The following is a 12,021-nucleotide window of genomic DNA, read 5'->3' as shown; positions in this document are numbered from 1 at the left end:
AGAAAGCTATCCAAAGTTAGTTTTGTCTAACTGTTGATACTTAGAATTCTGAATAGTAAAACATGCTGGCAACCTCCAAAATCTGTTTTATTATGGATGTATTTTTTTAAAGAACTAATCACATTCTAACAAGCTTATATGGATTCTACATAGGAGCCTTTACAAGTTTCTGGAAATTTTATTTGAATTAGAATGAGGCACTCAGGTTAGGACTGTGTGTCCCTAATTATGGCAGCCTTATTTTCCAAGAGCCTTTTATCTTAGTGAGCTGTAAATCTTTTAGTTTCCCAAGGACTACAGACATTTTTAAAAATAATCTGTAAACTTCGCTTTTTTATTGTCTTCTAAAGTGCCATGAATGTTTTGATTGTTTCTAATGATTTAGAATTATAATTACATTTAAAACTGGCTTAGAAGATACAAAGTATTCCAGTTCTGCTCCATTATTCTTACGTGTAAATTTATAATAAATTTATAAATTTGTTACCTTTCAAAAAGTTCTGAAAATAATACACTGTTAATTTTTTCCCCAAAATTCTTTTGATTTTTCTTTTTTAACAATGGTTTTGAAATATTTCTAATATAGCTTGATCAAATGATTTAAGTTGTTCATTTAAATATTTAGCTGAATTCAGCTGATTTGTCCCAATTACACTGACCCATCCCACCATGTCAAGCAAAGGGGACATGCTATGAATCTATCAGGCAAATAATTTTGACTGATAGGATCTAGGAGGTGGGCCTTCTCTTAGTTACCCCACCCTTTGGAACATCTTACCTTCAAAGGTAAGGTAAGCCCCCACTCTGTTTTTTTCCCAGAAGAGTGTTAAAATTAGTTCTGCCAATTAGTATGGGGGACTAAGAGTGCACTGAAACCTTGAGGGTGGCTGATAGCTTGAGGGTATTCCTTCTATTTTGTAAACTTTTATAGTCTTTTGAATGTTTTAATTTTGATTTTCGTATTTACTTGTAAATTTTCATCTTAATGTAATGATCCTGACTAATGAACCCAAACAAATTAGAACTGTGAGGCTGATATCTTCCTCTAAGAACTTCTTTATTGGGTACATCATATCGGCAAGATCAAATGGAAAACCAACTCTAAATGGTTTCCATGGTTTCAGTATAATTAAAATAGCAAATAACTGCCTCCCCAAAAGTCACAGGTCACGTTGGCCAATTAGGTTAATTGGCAGGCTTTCCAGGCACTCCACCCTGTCTCTATCCACCACCTGTAGAGATGACCTTGGTTCCCATGAGAAAGTTCTATGTTTGGTCTAGCAATGTATTTCATCTTTCTTTCCCCTTTCCCCTCTGTGTGGCAACTGAGGAATAGAAAAATGGCTTCCGATTCGAAGTTGACACTTGTACTTAATTCTGTTTTTAACTGTGGTTTTAGCCATGTATATATTGTTTTATTATATAGTTGTAAACTGACCAGAGTCATTTAGTGGGATGGGAGGTGTAGGGATTTAATAAATAAATAAAAACATGCATATAATTTACAAAATAAAGAATACAAACATTTGACAGTGTTGGGATTTAGGATTTAGTGACTGTGGTTTAGACAACAGTTTTCCTAACATTTCGCCAGTCACTATAGATGGAACTGTGGAGAAATATCAGGAAATCTTAACACTGCCCAATAGATACTGGCCATAAAAGCTTACCCAGAATGTATGTGTGCTTTTGAGTCAATTTTTGACCCCAAGTGACTACCTGGACAAGTCCCTGTATTTTTCTTGGCAAGATTTCAGAACTGATTTGAACTGATAAGAACTATAGCAAACTGACTCTCACATGAATATAACCATTATTATTATTGATTGTTATATACGCAAAAATATAAAATCGTATCAGCTAGTTCTTTACATGGTATTGGCATTCATGCCTATCAAGACCTTGCCAAGAACCTAGGGAGTAGATACCACTAGTTAATGCATAGTCTTTCCATTTTAATTTTCAGATGTTGATATTTTGTGATTTTCTCCAATTCTTTACCTTCTTTACCTTACAATGCCCTGGTACCAGGACATCAATTATCTATACTTTCCCCTTTTCAACCAGTTAAATCTGTGGTTGATATGTTATATGATATTTTATAAACCAAGCTTTTACCAGCCTGCATTAGGAAATCCCACAATATTTCAACCTGCTCATTTTCGACTACTTATCCAACAATATGCTTCCACCAATTATTTCTTATTGGTATGACAATTATTTAAGATGTTTCAATGAATCATTTGGAAATTGTGTTATATTTTTATTTATAATCGGGTGTGACCTTCTTGCATGAGTTAAGGATATTATCTACCGTTTCTTCTGCTTTTTTGCACAATTTGAACGTTGATGACTTTTCAATCCTGGCTAGTTGGAATACCTTGCTCTTGCACAGCCAAAATCAAGCCTTCACTTTCTTTTTTAATGTTCCAGTTGTAAGCCATTATCAGGTTTTATCTTTATCTATTTTCCCCTTGATCTTTTGTAGAAATTGACCATACAATGCTTTTCCTTGCCAATGTTCATGTTCATGTTTTTACTACATTATTTCAATACTCACTTCTTGTTTCCAGTACATTTAATAAGTTCCAATTTTTAATTTACATGAATGCTTATTCTTGGCTGTGTTTTATATAATCATAATCATAATCATGATACATGCTTTTATTCTTTGACAGTTTATTTGGTTTGAAGTAAATGTCTGCCTCCATTTCTTCAGGGCAGGTATAATTTATCAATATCCCTACAGGGATGTAATACATAATGTGTAGTGATCACACTACACTACTTTTTTGACCCAAACTATCCAGTTCAGCTTTGTCCAGTTAAAAATTCCAGCAGTGTATCATATTACAAGTACAGCCCAGGTTTTTATGGCTTTGATGTTTCCACAATTCAATTTTATATTTAGCAATGTTCTCTGTTATAGTGCCTGCCTTCTACAATCAAATCCTCCTAGAAATCTCTGTTGGTCCAACTCTGATATTCTTCCAGAAAGCTGGTGTGTGTTTTTGTTAGAAGGAGTATGCTTGTCCAGATGCATGAGGCTTCTTGTTCTTCTTCTTGTTGTTCTTCTTGTTCCTATTGAACATAAGCCATCTCGAGTCATTTTAGAGTTGAGCAGTCTCTAAATCCTCAAATATTTGTTAAATAAATCAATAAATAAATCTCTACAAGTTAAAGATTTGAACTTGTATTCATTCATACTCAGCAAGCTCTTGAAATTTTCCTTTCCATATACATGAACTCTGATTCCATCACTTTTATTTATTTATTTTATTTTATTTATTTTTGTCAATTGCTTACAAGATAATAGGTATAAGTAAAAACATAGTTATGAATACATGGATACATATAAGAAAAATAAAAGAAACAATATGATAGGGACGGTAGGCACTTTGGTGCGCTTATGCACGCCCCCCACAGACCTCTTAGGAAAGGGGTGAGGTCAATGGTAGAAAGTCTAAGGTTAAAGTTTTTGGGGTTTGGGGAAGAAACCACAGAGTCAGGTAGAGTATTCCAGACACTGAACATTCTGTTGCTGAAGTCGTATTTCCTGCAATCAAGTTTGGTGCGATTAACCTTGAGTTTGTATCTATTGTTTGCTGTAGTGTTGCTATGGTTGAAGCTGAAGTATTCATTGACAGGTAGGACATTGCAATGTATGATTTTATATACTATACTTAGATCGGACCAAAGGCAGCGTAGTTCTAGGTTGTCTAGGTCTAGAATTTCAAGTCTGGTGGCATAAGGTATTCTGCAACGAGTAGAGGAGCGGAGAACTCTTCTTGTGAAATATTTCTGGACTTTCTCAACTGAGTTAATATAAGATACATAATGTGAGTTCCAGTCTGATGAGCTGTATTCGAGGATTGGTCTAGCAAATGTTTTGTATGCTCTAGTTAGTAGTGTAATATTACCAGAGAAAAAGCTATGTAAGATTAGGTTTACAACTCTTAATGCCTTTTTGGCTATGTAGTGGGTTCTAGCACTTAGATCATTAGAGATGAGTACTCCAAGATCCTTGACAGAATTTGGATCATCAACAAGGTCTTGACTATTCAGCCTGTATTTTATTTTCTGATTTTTTTGCCAATATGTAAGACAGAGCATTTCTTTGTTGAGATTTGAAGTTGCCACTTATTTGACCATTCTGATACATAGTCGAGATCTTTTTGAAGGGTAGCAGTATTGTCTGTGGTGTTGAATAGCTTTACATCGTCAGCGAAGAGAATGCAGTTGCTCTTAATATGATCACAGAGGTCATTTATGTAGAGTATGAAGAGAGTTGGTCCTAGAACACTGCCTTGGGGGACACCACTATTGACAAATACAGAATTTGATAGGATGCTCCCAATTTTGACCATTTGTTGTCTGTTTGACAGGAATGCTTCTATCCAGTTATGCAGTTGTCCAGAGATACCATAAGATTTTAGTTTTAGGAGTAGTTTGTCGTGTACCACTGAATCAAAGGCTTTACAGAAGTCTATGTAGATTGCGTTTATTGCTTTGCCCTGATCCAGTTGTGTAGTCCATATGTTTTTGCAGTGTAAGAGTTGCAGATTGCAGGATAGTTTTTTTCTGAGACCAAATTGTTTATTAGAGAGTAGGTTGTTTGTCTCTAAGTGGAGGATAATGGATTGGTTAATAATTGATTCCATGACTTTACAGGTGACGCAGCATAAAGAGATTGGTCTGTAATTTTCAACTAGGCTGGGATTTCCCTTTTTGAAGATGGGGATGACTGTGGCTTGTGACCATAGTTTTGGCATAGAGCTGGTCTTGAAAGATTTTTCAAAGATTATGCTTAGAGGTTCAACTATTGCAGTGGATACCTTTTTTAAGAAGTAGGCACATATTCTGTCTAGTCTAATAGATAGAGATGGTTTTAGATTGCATAGTGCTTTTTCAACATTGTCTACTGTAAAATTGATATGTATTAGATCATTGTAGTTGTCTGTGGTTCGATTAGGAAATACTGGGCATGATCCACTGCTTTTTACAAATACTGAGCCAAAGAATGTGTTAAAGAGGTTGGCTTTAATAGTGTCGTCATTGCAGTCTTTACCATTAGGTCCTTTCAGGGGTGGGATGGACCTTGAGACTTTTAGTTTGTTGTTTACAAAACTGTAGAAAGCGCAGGTGGAATTGGTGTGTAGAAGGTTTTCCTCTTGTTTAATGTGATAATTGGTGCATTCAGTCTTTATCTGGTGGCATAAATTTTTGTATCGGCTTTTGAAGTTGGCAACGTGACCAGATTTGTTTTTCTGCCAAAGTGATCTCTTTTTGGATTGAAGCTTCCTTATTGTTATGGGTAATCTGTTTTTCCTGGTTTTTGGGCATTGTTATTGGTACATATAGTTTGATGGCTCTTTTGATTTCTAGTAAGAATATGTTGTAATGGTCTTCAACAGTATTGCATCCAGTGAATAGAAATTGCCAATCAAAGGAAGAGAGATAGTTGTCTATAAGATCATAGTTGCCTTTTTTGAAGTTATAATTGGAGATTTTGTCAATGTGATGATTTTTGTGTGGACATATGTGAGACAAAAGTCAATCATGCTGTGGTCACTGTTGGAAAAGGGTTCTTTAATTTGTATTCTATAAATTGAATTCAAACTATTGCAGAAGATGAGATTGAGGCAGTTGTTAAGTCTAGTATTGTTGGTTACTAGTTGTTCCAGTCCAAGGTTTGTTACAGCATTGTAGAAGGTTGCATGTATAGGTTCAGTTTTACATTCGTTTAGGGTCCAGTTAATGTGAGGTAGATTGAAGTCACCAAGAAAGATAAATGTGTGTGGGCAAGATGTTGCACTGGCACTCTAACAGATCTAAGCTTATTGTAACTTTGCTCCAGGTGGAAATAGTTGTTGTATATTTTGACCATTAACATAATTGGCATCAAACTCCCTGTGAAAGATTATGACCTTGTAGAGATTAAAATATCTTTTAGGACAAAAAGTTTGTTTCATGGCACCTGTCATAGGATGGCTTCCTTTAAGAATTGCTTCTTATAAGAATATTAGCAAGTCTGCTATGAAGAGTTATTTTAATTATCTTACTCATTCCAATGAGGCCACTTAGTGTAGTGATTTAAGGCATCAGGGTAAAAACCAGGAAACTGTGAGTTCTGGTCCCACTTTGGGTATGAAACTAGTTAGATAACTTTGGCCCTCTGGTCTCTCTCAACCCCAGCAGCTACTTATAAAAATCTTGCCAAGAACACTGAAGGGATTTGTCTAGGTAGTCCCCAGAAGTCAACAATGACTCAAAAGTGCATACATACACGCACTCATTCCAATAGGGTTCAAAACTGCACCTACTACCTAATGTTGCTTTGGACCCTCAGAAGAGCAATATTCTTATGTTCTTACATGCTGCAGTTCTAAGGATTTAAAGTTTCAAACTGATTATGTGATCCTTAGCTGTGGGCACATGAAACTGTACCCAAAACATTGCTAAACTTTTCTGGCATTTATGATGTCAAAAGGTATTTTTATTTCTGTTTGAACTGCTGATGCAAGGCAAACAGATATAGTAGTTTGTGTGTATTCAGGAGAGGCAAAACAAAACTCACCTTTTGCTTAGCAGTGTTGGGTGTTTTTAAAACCACTTAAAAATAGAATTGGGGGGGGGATTTTGAATAGCAATCAATTTCAAAAGAAATATATATAACTTCAGTATTTTTACCAGATACTTGTAATATAGTATATGAATGTAACATCTGCTTGAGAATACATTGTATAAGAGTGCTTGATGGAATCAGGTTGGCCTGCATTCATTTGGCCATACCCTTGGGAAAATGTTGTGTGTGAAACAACTTTAGCGTGAATCTGGAGTTACATATAGTGCTGTTTTCTAGTTTGACTTTCTAGTTTATTTCAATAGATTAATAGATTTCTATAGAATAGAAATATCTCTATTTCAATAGATGTATTCTTGTGCACCTATAAATAAAAAGTTTTAACCATAGATCTTTCAATGAATTTGATGAAAGAATGCATACATATATTTGTCACTTTAATTTTCAATGTATCTCCTTAAGAGTAACCAATTAGTATGCTGCACATCTTCTGGAAGCACCTAGAAGACCTTTCCATCTGCAGTAGCTTTTTAGTGATTTTGGGGGAAAAATAACTATGAATATATAATTTTAGGAGAAGATTACCTGGGACTGCTTTCTAATCTAGCTAGCATTTTAGATCTACATGTTACTGTGTAATTACATAGGACACAATTTTCAAGCACCTACAACTATGGAATTATCTTTCGAAAGCTGCTCATTTAGTGCTCATGGCATAACCGTTGTAACTTCTCATTAACCTGCTCTTGGTCTATTGTTTTTATTTTATTTTTTAAAGTAGGGGTTTTGTTTTAATAAATTGAGCATAATTCTGAAGTTCTAAGCAATATACAGGGAAAATAGTACTGTTTAAAAAATACATAGGATGAGGACCTAAATAAGGAATTAAATCAATAATTAATATCTATCAGTATAAAAGAACCATCTCTACATGAAGCTGTTTTGAGTGCCACAGTTGAAAAATGGGATCAAAGATTTCATATCTTCATATACATACCAGTATATCCAATTAGTCAATTTAGCAGCAGATCTGTTGTGTGGAATGTATTGATATTCATCCCATCTATCTTTAAAATTGTAGAACAAGAATTAAAGCTCCTTCTTCTGCCTTTGACCTCTATAATAGTCTCTTTGTCTCATATGTTTCTAGGATGCTACTCTAACATAAAAGTTCCTGTCAAGTGGCAAACTGAAGCTAAGATTCTATATATCAGCTGCCATTAGAGAACTCAGAGTAATTAACTAGCATTTTGTACAATAACTCAGAGGATCAGAAATATGGATGGCCCATGTAAATCAGTCCAGCACAAAGAAATGCCCCCTGACATGGTAATTGTGTAGCTTCCCATATCTGCTGAAGGAATCCATCCTTGTTTATTGCTTATCTAAAGCACAGGTTGGATCCTACTGTGCAATGACCTTCCCAGAGACAATACAAAACATCTTTTTCCTGAAGAAAAAACACTTATACTTCAAAAGTAACAACCATTCCACAAAATCACATCTTGAAATAAAATAAGGAAAATTTATTTTAGCCTCTGTTTCCAGGTAAGCACCATAGTAGTTAAAATTATGGTGTTTTATAGTTAAAATGAAGTTTAGAAAAAGTTTTATATAAACTTGTTATATCATAAGTAATTGATATTCTAAATTAATTTTTCAAACATTTCCACTGTAGCCAGATAGAGGGTAGCAGCTGGTGGCTAATTTTAGTTCCCTAAACAAGATTCTTGAATAAAACATTCATAAATCTAGGTTCAAACGGAAATTAGTTAAATTTATTTTAAAATATTTTACAAAAATCCCTAAGGTATGGTGCGACCAGGACAAGCAGATTGCCTCTTCTAGGTAGACAGTTCTACTTCTCCCTGCATCCCCTGCTGTGAAAATTCTTCTCACAGTTCAAGCAATATCAAATTGGACAAGTCTTGAACTAGTCAATTGTTGCCAACAGCTGGGTGACTGACTGATTCTAGTAAGAACGTCAGTGATATAGAAAAGCCTTCAGTAATGGAAGCATTAGACAGTCAAGTTCCCGCAGAGAAGGAACTATCTTTAATGACAGTATTACCATCCTTGTGTATTAAGTTGACAATCTTTCAAAACTGCACTAAGATGTTTTGATCAAAATTCAGAAGTAGGACTGAAGTTCTAAAAGCAAAGTGGAAATATTCAGGTTCCTCTACCCACCCCCCACCCCCCGGATATTTGAACAGCTCCAACTCTCCAAGGATTTAAAAAGCCTTCAAGATCTAGCTCTTTGTCCAGATCTTGAAGGCTTTTTAGAGAGGAAGATTGATGCCCTTTTTTTTTGCTTTCTGTTCTTCCCTGCCATTCTTGTCCTTTCATCTTGTGTTGTTTTTATGTTTCTGTATTTTTTTTTTTTAAATGTTTTAACAATTTTAAACTTCCTAGGGTCATTGGGGGTTGGTGGCACATAATAAATTATGGTTGGTCATACACACCTAGCCAGATGTTTAGCTGGACATGGCATTTTGTCCACTTATTGAGTCTTTCCCAAGGACTTAGGATAGGCAGATAATGTTGTTTGATATTAATGGTATTATAAGATGTAGGCTGTCCCATGTAAAGCTGCCTTTTGCAAGATATTTCGTCAATGCCAATGGTGTTCAGATGGTGCTTTGGGACTGCATACAAGGAGTCTGTTACTATTGGTACTATCTTTGTTTTCTTTTGCCACTGTCATTCTACTTCTATTTATGGGTCTTTGTATTTTGTGGTTTTCACCAGTTTTTCTCTTCTCTTGTGCTATCTCTAGGTACTGCAATGTTCATTATCCAGATTTTTTTTCTTATTAATAGTTTTTAAGTCTGGAGAGTTGTGTGATGCTTGTCTGATTGAATGCTAAAATCCCAGATAACTTTAACTTCTACATTTTCTATTACTTTGAGTATTTTGTGGTCTTCTTGATGGTGGTCAAATGGAATTTCTTGCAGATATTCTAATGCACCATTGTTGCTACTTTGTCATGCCATTATTTGTAGTCAGTCTGTGTGATCTTTTTGCAGCAGCGAATAAAGTGGTCCATTGTTTATTCAGCTTCTTTGCAAAGGTGGCATTTGCTGTCTGTTGCTGTCTTCTCAATTCTGGCTTTGTATGCATTGGTTTTTAAGGCTTGATCTTATGCATCCAGAATTAGCTCCTGTTTCTCTTTTCAGCTTTCTAGCACTTAGTCATTGCCAGGTCTTGTTGTTTTCTGGTTTGCTTGCTAAACTTTTTTTTAACTATTCATCATTTGTTTTTTCTTATGGACTAGATTGGTATCTTCAGTATTCAATAAGCCTTCCTGGTATATTAACTTCAGCACATCTTCTTCACTGTTTTTCTCTTCTTCTTTCATCTTTTTTCTCCTCCTCCTCCTCTCTGGTATACTTGTAACATTCCACCGTTTTCATTGATAAATAAGGTGTTTTAACATCTTTGCCTGGAAAAGGGCATGATTCTCTGTTATTATTTTTCTGATCTTCATATTCAGGGCTCCTAATTTAATTTGAATTGCATGGTTTCTTCTTTGTCAGGTGTTGACTGGTTCATTGCAGTGTTCCATAGATGGATTGGTAGAAATGTTTCTGATTCAATTGAAATTGGAGATTCTTCATATAGCGTGTGACATATGAGCTTTGAATCTGCTGGTTTTTTTGGCTATGAATGTTATTTGTTACTTTATTATTTCTAGTGCTTCTGTGATATTCCTTGTCATTAGGTGATAATTATCAAGCAGAAAGTATTTAGTCTTCTTGTTCATCAGCTTCTTGTCTTTCACCTGCTCTACCTTGCTTGTACCTGATCTTATTTCCAAACAGATTTTTAGTAATGCAGTTTGGGTTCTTTCTTCTTCTTTGTTGATTTCCATCCAAGGTATTAAATTATAACTGCAGCTGTGCTGTACCATCAATTGCTTCTTGTAGTTTATATTTGATATTATAGCATTGGTATTTCTTAATACTTGTGCTAGTTGTTTTTCAGTAACAAGTTTCAATGCAGGCAATCTTATTCTGTTGCTTTTATACTCTTCTAGATGCTCAGTTATTATTTGTTTCAATTCCTCTTGTCTTTTTAGTTACAGAGCTTTACTTTTTTTCTGAAAAGAAGGTAGAAGAGAGGTTGAAACATTTCATTTGGGAATGAAATGTTTCAAAATCTATACTGGCTTTCTCTACTGCTGACTTCCCCTTTTTGTCTGTGCTGTCTGAGCTACCTCTGGAAGGTTTTGATTTCCTTGCCCTGGATAGAGACTTTCCCATTTTTTCCAACTCTGGTTCTGTGAATACTTTATTTTGTATTATAAATTGACCTTGATCTTCTAGCCTCTGTTCTGTTACTTCTGGTTATGGATGTTATGTATGTTGTTCTTTCCATAACTGGCAATTTTTTCAGATGTCTCTTCTCATTGGATTTGATTTATAAGAGCACATCTTTATGTCTTTGTTTTCAGTCTTTGTGTATTTGTGACAGAGAAGAAACATTTTGACCAGTATTCCTGCAGCTGCTGGCCCTGTTTGCTCAACCAAAAGTCCTGAATCCTGTAGTCCATTTGTCAACAGAGGTCCAGAAACTCCAACTCCTAATATGGCCCTTGTTGATCTGGGAAATGATCAGTCCAGTATGAATTTATGTAAGTAATGTCTCACCAGATTCTTTATAGAAAGGACACTTTTTGTCTGGCTTCTCTGATGAGACATGTCTAGTAAGGTTGAACCTCTGGCATAGCTCTCTTCTTCCTTCTGCCCCACAACTACATCACGGTAATGACTGGGGGTATTATTACTATTAAAAGACAAGAGAAAGATGAAATGCACCTAATAATTTGCAAATGCAGATAAATGAGATAATCCTTTCATTAATTTAGTATGAGTGCATTTCATCTGTTTGCTTAAAAAAACATTTCTTTGGTCAGAATGTGTATAGTTGGATAGCTTTGCTGGAAAAGTTTCATGGATATTTTTACCGCCAACAAAATTAATAATTGATAACAATTGCAACGGACATCCTTGTTCATTTTGTCTAAAAGAAGTTTATTACTTTATGAGAGTGTATGTAAGAAAATTGTGATTTGGGGGAGGGGAGGGGGTGAGGCGGATTTTCTATTTATTCCTGAAAAATATGTTCCAGAAAGTCTTCCAGCATCCCAGAAAATTCATGGGGTTATAGGGAGGTGGGTGAAGAGATGAAAAAAATCTGCTATTACATTTTTATATTTTAATCTAATAATACTTGATTATGATGAGTTTTCAGCAATTTAACTGCATTACACTTAAAGGTCTATTTCTTACTTGCTATGCAAGACAATGCAGGAACGGTATTCAGTACTTTGACTTCATCTTGTCATTCTAATTCTGTGATTGCATTGCTTGTCCTTACAACCAGTTTTGAATTGATCCTTCTCCTTCAATCATCAGCTCTGCCATTATAATAAT

At 35.1% G+C, this 12,021-nt stretch overlaps 1 protein-coding gene across 2 annotated transcripts in view; it reads right to left on the bottom strand.

Annotated features, from left to right (window-relative positions):
* The window catches only part of LARGE1 (LARGE xylosyl- and glucuronyltransferase 1), a 360,189-nt gene that overhangs the window by 145,046 nt on the left and 203,122 nt on the right, over positions 1–12,021 (bottom strand). The window lies entirely within an intron of this gene.

This window comes from Notechis scutatus, chromosome 6 (genome assembly GCF_049901735.1).
Source record: "Notechis scutatus isolate UNSWTSFEM ecotype Mainland chromosome 6, rNotScu1.2, whole genome shotgun sequence".
Taxonomy (NCBI): domain Eukaryota; kingdom Metazoa; phylum Chordata; class Lepidosauria; order Squamata; family Elapidae; genus Notechis; species Notechis scutatus.
Note: the sequence above shows the minus strand (reverse complement) of the source record. Positions and strands in the feature narration are given on the sequence as shown.